General features: G+C 44.0%; 1 protein-coding gene across 1 annotated transcript in view; it reads right to left on the reverse strand.

Moving 5' to 3' along the window:
- The window catches only part of fars2 (phenylalanyl-tRNA synthetase 2, mitochondrial), a 69825-nt gene extending 55812 nt beyond the window's left edge, over window positions 1–14013 (reverse strand). Inside the window, exons 1-2 of the mRNA XM_076158399.1 lie at window positions 13970–14013; window positions 11545–11678 (exon numbers count right to left, since the gene is read on the reverse strand). The gene's annotated coding sequence lies outside the window, so the exon portion shown is untranslated. The remainder of the gene's footprint in view (window positions 1–11544; window positions 11679–13969) is intronic.
- Between the last annotated feature and the right edge of the window lie 120 nt (window positions 14014–14133).

Here is a 14133-nt window from a genome sequence, read left to right on the forward strand (position 1 = left end):
AGGACATCATAAAACACACACACACACACACACACACACACACACACAGGAAGCATCCCTGAATGAGACAAGGGTGTTGCATTGCAGTGGCATTGCAGCAAAATGGATTATTGTACCAAAATCCTGGAAAATTTAGCTCTGCTGCTGGTGTCAAATTACATCGGCCATGCATGCATCCACAAGGTAAAGACCACTACTAAAGGCTAATATGATCCTGAGAAACCTGAGGGGATGTAAATGCACATTATAACCATAAAAACTGCACACAGCTCTCTTGTTCTATATCAATCTATAGATCAAGAGATCGTCTTGCATTTGGTCTAGAACTACTTTTGACCATGTTCATCACAAATAACTTCAGAGTTTGTTTGTGAGCAGAGGAGACCATCTCCTAATAAAGGGTCACAGTTGAGTTCTTTTAGTCTACACATTCAACATACAAATTGGATGAAGGGGAAAATGTATAACTATTTAGTCACATTCGGATGTATACCAAAGAACTGAAACCTGGTCTGCCAAAAATGGGTGTGACATGGTCTTGGTCAGCCTGGTACAAGTCCCAGCAGGTGAGAACACGCCCTATGTCCAGTCCAAAGTGACACCTGGGCCAACCAAAGGAGGCACAGTATGGATCACGGGTATAGTAACCAGGACATCAGGAAATTAATGTCTATAAAATATAATTAGTGTGCTTGTAGCCCTATCAGCGAACACTCCTCGAGTGCAGAGGCCAGGTCTTTAAATAAGGTCCTTCTGGCTTTGTGGTTCCAGTTTGGGGATAGATGGACTCATGGATGGTTGGTTTCAACAAACATGTACAATATGGGTGTACACCAATTGTTTAGTGGCACAAAAAGTTATGACTAATCAGTGTGGCTTCTGCCAACAGGGAATGTGTAATGAACAATTCTGGCGCTGCCAGCTGAGCAAAGGCAGAAACGCAGACGCCACCATGGATGAGCAGCAGCTCCCTGTCGGAAAAACAACCCACCCACTGCATATCAAAGCGAGAATAAATAAATGATTCTCTCCGGCACGGTTTCAGTCTCAGCACGGTAATGTCTGAATCTGACAAAAAACTGAAACACACACACACACACACACACACACACACACACACACACACACACACACACACACACACACAGACACACACACACACACACACACACACACACACACACACACACACACACACACACACACACACACACACACACACAGGATCATGACTGTGGTACTTACCCATCTACCTACTGTTTGAGGGCCTTGTACTTCACATGTGTATTATAACACTGTGCCCCCTACCAGCTCCACCTCCCTCCCTGACGAGCTCAACCACTTCTACGCTCGCTTTGACCGGGAAAACAGGGAGGTGATGTCCAAGGCAGATCTACCTCTCAATGATCTGCCTCTCACAATCTCCACCTCAGAGGTCTGTTCCATCCTGAGCAAGGTGAACGCCCGGAAGGCAGCTGGCCCCGATGGAATACCTGGGCGCGTGTTCAAAGCGTGTGCAGAGCAGCTGGCCGGGGTCTTTGCGGACATTTTCAACCTGTCCCTGGCCCAAGCAGTTGTTCCCACTACCTTCAAGACCGCCACCATCGTGCCAGTGCCGAAGCACTCCACCGCTACGGCCCTGAATGACTTCCGTCCTGTTGCCCTCACCCCCATCATCGCCAAGTGCTTTGAGAGGCTGGTCCTCTCACACTTAAAATCCTGCCTGCCTGCTACTTTGGACCCTCACCAGTTTGCCTACCGCCACAATAGGTCAACTGAGGACGCCATCTCCACGGCACTTCACTCCACACTGACTCACTTGGACACCCCGAACTGTTATGCCAGAATGCTGTTCATTGACTTCAGCTCAGCATTCAACACTGTGATCCCCTCCAAGTTGATATCCAAGCTCAGCCAGCTTGGTATCAACTCATCCCTCTGCAATTGGACTCTGGACTTTCTATCTAACAGACCCCAGTCTGTTAAGATAGACAACCTCTCCTCCTCCACTATCACCCTGAACACCAGCGTGCCACAAGGTTGCGTGCTGAGCCCTCTCCTTTACTCCCTATTCACCCATGACTGCGCTCCCATCTATGGTTCCAATTCCATAATTAAGTTCGCAGATGACACCACGGTGATAGGCCTGATCAGAGGTGACGATGAGACCGCCTACAGGGAGGAAGTACGGCACCTGACCACGTGGTGTGCTGACAACAACCTGGCACTCAACACCAAGAAAACCAAGGAGATCATCGTGGACTTCAGGCGGGCCGGGAGCCATGCACACACCCCCATCTCCATCAAAGGAGCTGCAGTGGAGCGTGTGCCCAGCTTCAAGTTCCTTGGCATCCACATCTCCGATGATCTCCCCTGGTCCATAAACTCCTCCACCCTGGTTAAAAAGGCGCAACAGCGCCTCTACTTTCTTCGGAGCCTTAAGAAAGCTCACCTTTGTCCCAGGATCCTGGTGAACTTCTACCGCTGTACCATTGAGAGCATTCTCACTAACTGTATCACACTATGGTATGGCAACTGCTCCGCATCAGACCGGAAAGCACTCCATCCTCCCTCTAGCATCATCTTGCACTCCACTGCAATTTGCACAACTTTCTGTTTGCACTGATCATTTCCATTTCACTTCCGTTTTGCACTAAGACTCCTTGCACTATTTATTTACATATTTATTAATTTATATTTATAGTTAGTATATATAGTATATATAATGTATATAGTTTATTCTGTATATATTCTGTATATATTCTGTATTCTGTATATATAATAGTACACTTTTGCACTTTTTTTTGTGCTTGCTCACTGACAATAAAGTTGAATCTAATCTAATCTAATCTAATTAATCTATTAATTTATTTATTATTTCCTTTTCCTATTACGTTTCCAAAAGGAATATCTGTACTTTGCGCACCACTACATTGATGCAATGGTTGGCATTACTGATTTATAAGTGAGCAATTTATGTGTGCAGCTTCCAAGATGGAACCTGGCCTGGCACAAAGATAACAACAACACCTTTTCGTGTTGCACATATAACTCTATTTCATTTGTCAACTTTATTCTCTCTTTATTGTCTATTTTTTCTGAATAAGGATTAATCTCCAGATTATATTCACGCTCTCTCTTTCTGCACTTCTAGATTATAATATAATCAGTAGATGAATTGATTTTGAAAACTATCCATAGTGATGGCCTCACACTACAATGGAAAGAAGCAAAGATTATGCAGGCAAAGCGAAAGGCCTCGCACATCAGAGCACACACAGTAAGAACAAGCTATTTTCGTGGTGCCAAGCTGTCGCGGCTCCCACAGAGAAGGAACGCCGTGATGATCACGACGTATGTGTGCACTGCAGTGAAGCGCACACCATGTGTATGAGCATGTCACGCTGTCAGAGGAAAACGATTTTCTCTCTCTCGGCTAGAGTTGGTGACACCCCCCTCCATCAGAGGGAGTCCCTCCCTGGCACCATGACCGCTTCCCTGAGCTAACTCCTCTCCTCCCCCTCACCATGCTGCATGTTTGCCAAACATACAGCATGTTTGGCAAGTAACAGGGGAGTGGAATGAGCAATGATAATAACTTTTTCCAAAGGTTTATGCACAATATCGATTCATCTGTACTTGTACGTGTTTATTGTGCCCATCATACAAGTGTTGACTGATAAATTCTGAGCCATAATGCAGTAGCAGGTGTGTAACCTTTTATTGAAGTATTTTATTGAATTCCTGACAGCTTTTAGTACTCAGTGATTCCACCTTACAAGGCACAGCGGTACCCAAGACTCACTCCCTCCCAAACATGAAAAAGGCTTTAGCTGGAAACTGTTGGATCTGAAATGATGACACCACAGGAACTTTTTCAGGAAATTATTTTTATCTTAATACTATAGAACCTTCTCCTACTCCACGAAAATACTCTGTTAGTTCAGAAACTGCTGGGTGGAGTCCTGGTCCCCAGGAAGAGCCACCTGTTTACCCATGTTTAGCTTATTACTGTACACTGCAACATAAAAAGACCTCAATTTCTTTTTAAAATACATCAGAATTGCTTACAGCTATGTTACTACGTGGTTACTAGTCTGAATAGTCCCAAATTTAGCATAGCCAGAGGTGTGAAAATATTGGAAAATAAATACCCACAGCAGCTCAGAGTTTGAGCCTTCTGAAATAGGCTCAGGACTTATCAGTCAACCCTCTCATATGGCACAGCTGCAGTGTAAATGCAGGTGGTGGTTGTGTGTAAGGGCTCTTGCTATGAGTGAGCAGGCGGCAGCAGCAGGGATTTATGGGAGCTGTAGGCGAGCCGATACCACCGTATGTATTTAAAGACAGCATGTCCTAGAACGACCCCACATCCATCTCCCTCCTCCCCCATGGCCCTGTTAAAAAGCCATAAACTAAGAGTCCTCTTCCCTAAATCTGCCTCCAGGCTCTGCAGTCCTCCCTCTGCCCCAAAATCCTCGTCTTCTCCTCATCAGCAAGCGCCCCTCATCTTCCACCCATCTTTGCCTGCTACCACTTTTCTTCTACTTTCCGCAACTCTCCTCTCCTCACCTCCTTCTCTCCCCTCTGCTCTTATTTCTCTCCCTTCGCTTCTCTTCTCTCCAAATATTCACCGTTATCTCCCGTCCCGTCTCATTCTTACCTCTTCTGTCCACACAGGCTCACCTTTCTCTTCCATACAGTCACTCTCAATGTATCCTCATCCTTCTACTACCTACTATAGCCTACTGTTGACTGCAAGAAGGTCCTGGGTTCAAGTCCTGGCTGAGTTTGAAAACTCTAAATTGCCGGCTGATGTAAATGGGAGTGTGACTGAGTGGTCTGTCTCTGTGTTCTCTGTGTGTAGCCCTGCCACAGACCGGCGCCTGAAGTTGTATGTACCACTCGTCTAATGAGCACCGAAAAACACTCAAAGAGAATTCAGCAAAACATACAATTCTCGAATATTGGTGAAAACTTGCTTGAAGGCTACAATGCTACATTCCATTTAGTCATTTAGCAGACGCTTTTACCCAAAGTGACCTATATATGAGGTTTCGATACAACACAAGCAAGGATCTAGTCTGGAGAAAACAAGTGCTAAGTGCCAAGAAGCTAAGTTCCAATCAAACAACACAACACACTGTAGGTGCCAAGAGGAAGAGCCTGGAGGAGGTATAGATAGTTCTTCTTTTAAGTAGGTAGACATGAGTTGTGAAGGTTTTCATGAGAGAGAGTGAAGGAGCACAAACCTGAATGAGAGAGCATTAATAGCCTAAGCTACTAAACAGTACATGTTAAAAATGTGTCCTAGCTTTAATATTAATCTATGACTGTTAGCCTCACCTTTATTTTGAGCTTAATGCTAACCTGACACCAAACTGACATGCAAATGGAACATTCATTCAGCTCAATGCCCTGTAGAGAATGACAAGTGAAAATTGAGTATGACATGACCTTAAATGTACTTTTTAGGCCCTAATTTATTCATGTCATCACTTCATTTTCACCCATCCAACGTATTTGATTACTGGCGAGTGGTGTCAATTATAGCGTATAGAGTGTTGAACTACATATAGACTTCTGTTCTTGTTCACTCTCCCTCCTCCTTCCCTTCCCTTATATTCTCTATTTTGTCCCCCTTTATTCCATCCTTCCAGCTTCTGTGTGTCCTGTTCCTCCTGTCTGTCTCCTCCTCCTCCTCCTCCCTCTGTGATAAAACCATAGTTGGACCTCCTGCTTAGGGAGGCAGGCAGTCTTTTTTCAAACGCAGCTTTATATTAAACCTACACAGGCAGCACAGTAAGACTATAATAAAAGGAGATTTTTATTTCTACAGATACAGGAGGCCCGGAAAAAACCATTACAGGAGAGGAGAGGAGAGGAGAGGAATCTGACATGATATAGGAGAATTTAATGGTTGAAAGAGAAAAGTGCCGAGGCAGCTCTGTGCCAGCTGGGGGGGGGGGGGGGGGGGGGGACGCACTCATACATCCAATTTGTTTGCTTTCACTGTGTGTCATCCTCATACAAACACACACACACACAGGCAAACACGCAAAAGAGAATATTTACACAAATGTTTACCAGGAAAAGTGTGATTAGAACTCAATGTCGTGTAAGATATTCGCCTCACGCTTATATGCTGCCGTACACATACATTGTTACATATTGTTTGAGTGTGTGAATGTTGCTGCTACTTCTGCTGTTAGCCTTCATGTCTCGCAAAACTTCGATTAGACTGTGAATATGGCAATGGTGCAAAGGTCATGTGTACGCCATAATGCCATTGAAATTGGCACGGATCGAAGTTTGTTTACCCTGAGTATACGTAGACCGACACTATGCTATTGATTCACTCAGGCGTGTAAACATCTTAAACACCGGCACATGAATTAACATCAGTTTAAACTCGGTTATAAGTGACATTTCTTACAGCCTCGGTCTGATCTACATTACTTTTTCCTATAACTGTTGGCTCTGTATTTTCCAAAGTGTCGGTGAGCAAGGGGCCATTAGGCTGCGAGTCCGATGCTCTTTTATGAAAACGAGTGAATCGATCGGTGGCAAGTCGTGGTCCTGAGGGACTGAAGCTGATCTGAATCAATCCTCCTCTGCAGTGGCCAACACAGCAGCTTGTCAGCACTCGGTTTTACTTCTCATCATCTGTCAGAGGCACACACACCTACAGCAGATTTATGGAGGCCACAAAAAAAATGCCTGAACTGGAGAAAAATAAAGAGAACTTCTGCTGCTCTTCGCTGTTGCTGTCACACGTGTTCAACATCAAGAACAAGTTTTTGGTTGGTGTGTTGAACCGTGATATTCCTCGAAGTATTGAACCGTCGTGGTGAAAAAAAGGCAAAGCTTTCATCTTACTAGTTGATTTATGTTCCAACTCTTACCTTCACCTAGCGATTTATTAGGAACACCACATTTATACTGGGCCTGTGTCCACTCTGGGCTCGTATCTCTGTGCTTTGCTGACAGAAGCTTGGATTTCCCACTGGTTAAATTGAGTTATTATGCAAGTAAGTGATAAACCCAATTTCAATATCATCTGTTGTTAAATCTACAAATGTGTTTCAATACAATACCGGTAGTACCAAGCCGAACTTACGAATATCCCGTACTTATGTACCTCAGTAAAGCCTGTTATGATGAAAAAAGTTACATACAATGGTTCAGAACTCATTTGTAATCTTGAGAGTGCTTACATCATTAAGTTCCTTTTTATTCCATAGTGTATTGGATCCACTGTAAGCCATGATGTGACTGTGAAAAAGTATAATATGCACAGAAAAATCGTATGCGACATACAGTGGGTTTAATAAAAGTCTTCTTATTTCACAAACGTGGTAAAGCTGATGGTCCAAAACGATGTGAAAATGCAGAGTGTTCAGTTAAATAACCTGCTGTTGTCCCAGAGCCCTGCGGCCAAAATGTGTTCCCTCCACATGGTGTCTGGACTCAGCCTGAGGGACAGGGTGAGAGGCTCAGACATCAAGAGGGAGCTCAAACTGAAAACCGCTGCTCCTCAGTGTTGAAAGGAGCCAGCAAAATGCCTCCTGGACTCATCCCAGGGGAAGCGTTCAAGGGAAAGTCCAACCAACAAAACTCAAACCACAAGGTTCCAAGGATTGAAGCTGCTGTCACCTCCAAATTGGCTGAATGCACCTTTTCTACACAAACACCAGCTATCAACAAAATCCAACATATTCCTGTTTTCTGGTGCTGTTTGTTTACATTACAACACACTCTACTTGAGCATGTGTGTCTATGTGTGTGTGTGTAGGTGTGTGGGAGTGTGTAGGCGTGGCGGCAACAGAGCAAACATATGTTCCACACAGACATCCAGAAGAACGCAATCTGGGTATTGAATACCCATGAACATACACACACATGCATGCATGCACAGACACACACGCACACACACACTCCCCCTCACTCACACACATGCACACACTATCTCTCTCACTCACTCACACACAGGAACACACATGCACACACACGCTCTTTCTCACACTCACACACACACACACACACACGCTCTCTCACACACACACACACACACACACACACACACACACACACACACACACGCACAAGGAAGAGACACACACACACACACACACACACACACACACACACACACACACACACACACACACACACACACACACACACACACACACACCTTGCTTTACAGTGTGAGCAGGTTTCAGAATATTCATGTGTCACCCTCACGGATCTGCTTGACAAATGTTTGCGCTGGAATCACTTTGTCCCACAAGTCAAGCAAGTGCTCCATTACCCATGCACATCCTAGGCATGTGCCATAACTCATCAGCAAGTTGCCGATCTTTACTACAGAGGGAATTGGGAGGAAGTCACACATGTGCAAGTCGCAAGTAAATCGAGTCTCAGCCTTCAAGTCTCAAGCGAGTCAAGTCGAGTCCCTGCCATAAGTCAAACAAGTCGCAAGTCAAGTCATACAAAGTTCTGAGGATCTACCCCAGTTTCCACATTTAAGACAGTGGCCGTGAAAAGTTTTATTTTCAACATTAACTAAAACTGTTACTATTACCTTGCCAACAATGTGCCAACAATGGAGAGTGTGTTTCGGAAATAGCCCTGTAGCTATAAAGGGCTCTAAAGTGAAAACAGAAGTACGACAGTAAAAATCCAAAGGGTGACATAATTTCTCATTATTGGCCAACTAACGCATCTGTCTAAGGTGCTTCTTTATTGAAACTGTATCATTGTTGTCCCATTTAATGGTTTCTGTGCACAAAAAAGTATTGGTAACCAAACCCCTGCTGAAGCCTAAAGTGTTGCCTGGCCCCCAACTCCCATACGTCTTGCTCAGCCATGACCAGAAGCCGTCTTTCTCTGCCTTTCTCTGCAAGCTCTCTCATGGCTCTGCGTTCTGCTCCCGTGACTCCCATCTTGCGCAGCAAACGCATGGTGGAGGAGCCAACAAAGCCGCGGCATCCAACCTCCACAGGGCATGTGACTGCCTTCCAGCCAGCTTCCCTGCAATCTGCAATCTGCGACCATGTCAGAGTACTTGGCCTTTTTCGGCTCATAGGCAGCCTTCAGCCCGTCTTCCCACGGAACTTTCGTTGAAGGGTTTTGCTTGCCACAGACCACATCACAATGTGGGACCTAAGGAATGTCACCGCAATCTCACATGGGAACTGGAGCTGCCTCTCGATATCAGTTCTTATAGACCACCCCCTGCCTGGTAATAGGTGTCTGGCTGCTTCTCTTGGGAGGGGGGCGTTAATGTTCTCTCCTGGCCTGGCAAATCAGATGAGCTCCTCTGCCAGCTTCCACAGTACCTAATCGTGCCGCCATCTAAAGCGTCTTTGGGCCAACGCTGTACTGCTTCCTGACAGGACGTGCTGGAGGTTGGCATTGGATGTGTTGCACAGGGCACAAGACTCCTCGCTGCCAAACCATATCATCTCAAACCAAACCAGTCATCTGCTTCAAGTCTAAGTCTAAGTCTCAAGACATGAATACTAAGTCAAAGTCGGGTCTTTTATCAATGTTAGTAAAGCAAGTCTCAAGTCATCAAATCTGCAAACACATGTGACTCCAGCCCACACCTCTGCTTGACCATATGCCGCTATCCATCCCAAATACTATAGTTTGGTAAAGACAGAGACCCAACTGGTCCCAAAACACCACAGAAAATGCCAACACAAGTTTCTGAGCGTGACTTTGCTCTATGAAGAACTCTTGTCTGATGATAAAAGTTTTCTGAAGAATCGCATTAGCAGGAGGTGCGCCACCAGCAAGTTTGATTTGTTAACATGTAGCCGTCTAATGAAATCTAAAGCCGCTTTCCAATCCTGCTGCTTCGGAATGTTCTGCAAGTATGGGTGAAGTATAGTCTCCGAAATCTGCCTCGCTTTGGTTTATCAGATCAGGGTTTTTCATAAGGAGGCGTGTTTTTGTTGGAATGAGGGCTTACAGAGTTATCCTTTCAAACTATGCCAGGTGACTAAAAAGAGAATAGAACAACTTTTTTGCTGAATACTGTTGCCACTGTGGGAAAATGACAGCACGGAAGAAATCATCTGCACACGGCACAAACTAAAATTGGTTTTCTTAACTAAAAGTAAATCGTCTTCTCATGTGGCTCGTGCGACTAGAGATTTGTGGAAAGGAAGAAAATATTGCATAACTTGGCCTCGGTTAATGTATAAGTTACTGCCACACGTCCACACTGTGTAGAATCGGAACATGGTGGGTGGAATTCTGGAGTTCAATGAAGCGCTAACACAGAAAGATGATGCGTTCGAGGAAATCGTGTTGTGGTAGCGCTTTGGACCGGCAGATACTAAGATGGGATAAAACTAAATTATAAGTTGGGATATGTGTGTACATTTACTTTAAGGGTTTGGAGGTACAAATGATTGATATTTTGAAGCTTTTATAAGGATGTTTGCCTGCTTGTGATTGGATTTTGCTGTAATTCCGTTTTTATCACACGAACGCACCTCTACGCATTTTCCTATCTCGCACCGCGGCAGGAGTCTCTGCCTCGACCCGCTGCCTAAATCCACATTTTATGAGTTGCGAGGCCGTGTTGATTCTCTGAGACTCAGCAGCCCTGAACGTCTCTTGTCTCCGTCTGAGCCACGAGCCTCAGTGACAAACGCTGAGCCGTTAATAAGGAGGCAGTACGGTGTGCGCGCGACTCTCCTGTGCAACTCGCCTTCTGACTAAAGATGAGAGAAAATAGAAAACAATGCAGAGACTCTCACGCTTCCATGATACTGAATTTTTCATGGCATGGACGTGACCATTTAGTGTGTGTGTGTCCATACTACTATAAGTGCAAAACAACAGTGTAAAGCCATGATGGAGCAAATTTGCTTTGAAATCAGAGAAAATCTCGCTTTTTTCCCCTTCTGTTAACCTTTTGGAGAATTACACAAATTCCAACAAAACATTTTAGTAATTTTTTGCACAGTCTGGGATGTTACATCATACAGCAGCTCACTATGGACTGTGAGGTAAAGTCTGGTGAGCTCAGCAGGTTCAGGAAGGGCTTTCTAGAACAGATGGAGGACACTCTCACCCACACACACACACACACACACATAGAGCAAGAGCAGAAAGGTTGTGTACACCAACTCACACGCCTGTGAAATCAATTTGACATCCTGGCTGATATTTGGACAATAAAGGACTCCCCCACCCATCTCCCTGTGTGCGTGTGTTCATGCGTGTGTGTCTTACGATCGTTCGCACGGAAAATAAGTACTGCAGGCCATTTCTCGCTAGCGCCCCATGTCATTAACACAATATCCATGATATACTGGACTAAACTCTGCCGGTGAGGGGTCAAACTCTGGCGAACCTACTAGATTTGTAAGTCTGAAAATATGAATATGTGCCCAAGCGATTAGGATAGATAGAGCTGGTAAACACAGAGGAGTTTTAGGTTAAAGGAAAAGACACTTAAACACAAATCAAGAAAGAAAACAACACACAAGCATTCACATGAGCATTCACACGTCTACCTACCTTATTCAGTCAATCATAGGATGTGGAGGAGTGAAAGAGGGAAGATGGATGGACAGATGGACGGCCCAATGGATTGGAAAGCATCAAGTTCGGGTCACAGGCTGATCTGGCCCCAGACAGATTCTTCTGCAGGTCTGAACACAGGAGGAAGCAGTCAATGTTGGAGGCCTTGATCCATCAGGCAGAAAGTATAGAGGGGGAGATGTAGAGAAGAGAAGAGAAGAGAAGAGAAGAGAAGAGAAGAGAAGAGAAGAGAAGAGAAGAGAAGAGAAGAGAAGAGAAGAGAAGAATCATGAGCAAGATGAGTCTGACATTTTAGTGTTTGTCTTATTTCACTGTCTAATTATTCACAAGAGCCTGCAGGGATTAGAGCAGAAAACAGCAGCTTTGACCCTGGATTCAGACTGAATACAGCGCCGCTCCAGCCTACAGAGAGACATGAAGCATCTGTCCATCAACATGAGCGATGAGCGACACGGAGCCTCGGAGAAAGCTCCAGTAAGACAGTCAGAGTCCGTCCAGTTGGTCAGGACTGAAGGAAATCCTCCTTTATCGATCTGCCGCTTCAGCAGAGCCATCTATCAGTCAGCTGGCTCTTCTGGGATTTAACACACACACACACAAACACACACACACTGCCACCAAGGCCTGGTCGAACTTCACAAACGTAGCAATCAATGTTCAATTGAATTATCACTGACACGCACAATCGCGCGCACACACACACAGGCTGACATAAGTGCACAGCAATAGTCATACACACAACAGAAAAAATAAACTACAACACACACAGCAGTGCCATTGACCTTTACACTCAAAGACAGCAGGACATCAACAAACAGGATGTGTCTCTGACCTTTCGCACATCCATTACTAAAGAGCACACTACTACATTAGAGTACACACACACAGACACACACACACAATTAATGAGTCTAGGTCAATGTCATTTTGGTTCGGTCAATTCAGGAAGTGATGTTTTTTTTTTTAAATGACTGTGTGTGTGTGTGTGTGTTCCTCTGTAACAAGACAAATCTCTGCTTGGATCAGAAAGCAGTTCCACTCAGCTCCAGCCAGACTCAGCCAGTCAGGCTCATTATTGTTGATTATGATTACCAGTTTTCAATCATCTTTGATGTTCGAGAAAGCTGCTTTAAAAAAAATTCTTCTACAATGTGAATCAATTCTTCATTCTACAGCTCTGATTTCTCAAGGCTCAACCAAAGGCTTAACCCTCGCCTAACAGACTCTAGATGGCGCTGTTTCTAACAATCAATTTCAGAGTCCCAATGGGGTACACACAGGACCCCAATGCTCGGTGCTTTGGTTCACTACTCTACTCTGCGGACAGCAAAGCCAACAACAGAATAAATAATATTACGTAGCAGTGTGAACTCTGTCAAAGACGAACAAATTCCCGCAGCAGCAGTCAAGCAGAGAAGCAGAAAAGTTGACTTGAATCTATGCAACAAGTATGAAATGGTCACTCTCTTTGGAACAAGCATCCTAATGTGTACATCTGTGCTCACAACTTTTGAGGAAACTATTAGCTTTCTTTAAGCACTTGGTGCAATGGTGATGAATCCAACAGCACCATCAGTGTTGTGTGATTTTAAGAAGGATCACATCAAAAACAGAGAGAGACAATTTGGGAAAATTCAACTGTACTAAGCAGCAAAATTCAACAATCAGTGACTCAACCAAAAGAATAAATAATAAATAAAAAGTTTTTTTTACAGTTCACATGACTTATACCCGTAATTACATCATTCAAACATGTTTTGCTCAACATTTGCAACATTACCTACTACAACAGACCGACCTACTTGGAAATGCATTAAAACTGATGTCTTACAAAATTATTACTTGCAAGTTATAACATTGAAATAGATGTATAAGCCTATTAGTTTTCAATACATTATTTTAAATCTTACTCTGAAATGTCAATGTGGAATTCACATAGTGTGTATCCAACATTGAAGCTACATAAGGAGAATTTAAGGGCAAATATGTGGAAAATCTGGTTTGAATTTGAAATATTTCATCAAAGAACAGTAAAATAGTGATAGAAAACCAGATTAGCTGGTTGGATATTCTGTCAAAACGACGGATTATAGCTTATAATCATTGTTGAGGCTTTCTTTTGTGTCATATTGGTTGGATATCTGTGTAATGATCCTTCAAAATTCAAACGACGCTAATCTCACGCATGTAGCTCAGTTTGGTGTTTGTAGCATAGCAGCTAACATGCAGCTCCATAACAAGGACACTTAGGGGGGAAATAAAGCAATGTGAGAGCCGACATGCGGCTGTCTGTGTTTCGAGGTCTGTCGCGATATCATGGCAACTCTGTCTATTTAATAAAACGATGCATTTGGGTTTTAATATAGATATTTAAGAAGGAAAATCGACACAAGTAACTCACCTTCTGTCAGAGAGTAGAACCGAGTACTGGCGTGAGGGGACGTCATCCGTGCCTGGATGATTATTCAATTTATAACCTCCTTAAAATCTCATCTACTATTTTTTTTACACCTTTCGTTGCAAAGTAATTGATACTTGTCAACTATACGACGAAAAGATATTTGC

This window comes from Genypterus blacodes, unplaced genomic scaffold (assembly GCF_046128005.1).
Source record: "Genypterus blacodes isolate CSIRO-AG114 ecotype Tasmania unplaced genomic scaffold, CSIRO-AGI_Gbla_v1 ptg000076l_1, whole genome shotgun sequence".
Classification (NCBI taxonomy): Eukaryota; Metazoa; Chordata; class Actinopteri; order Ophidiiformes; family Ophidiidae; genus Genypterus; species Genypterus blacodes.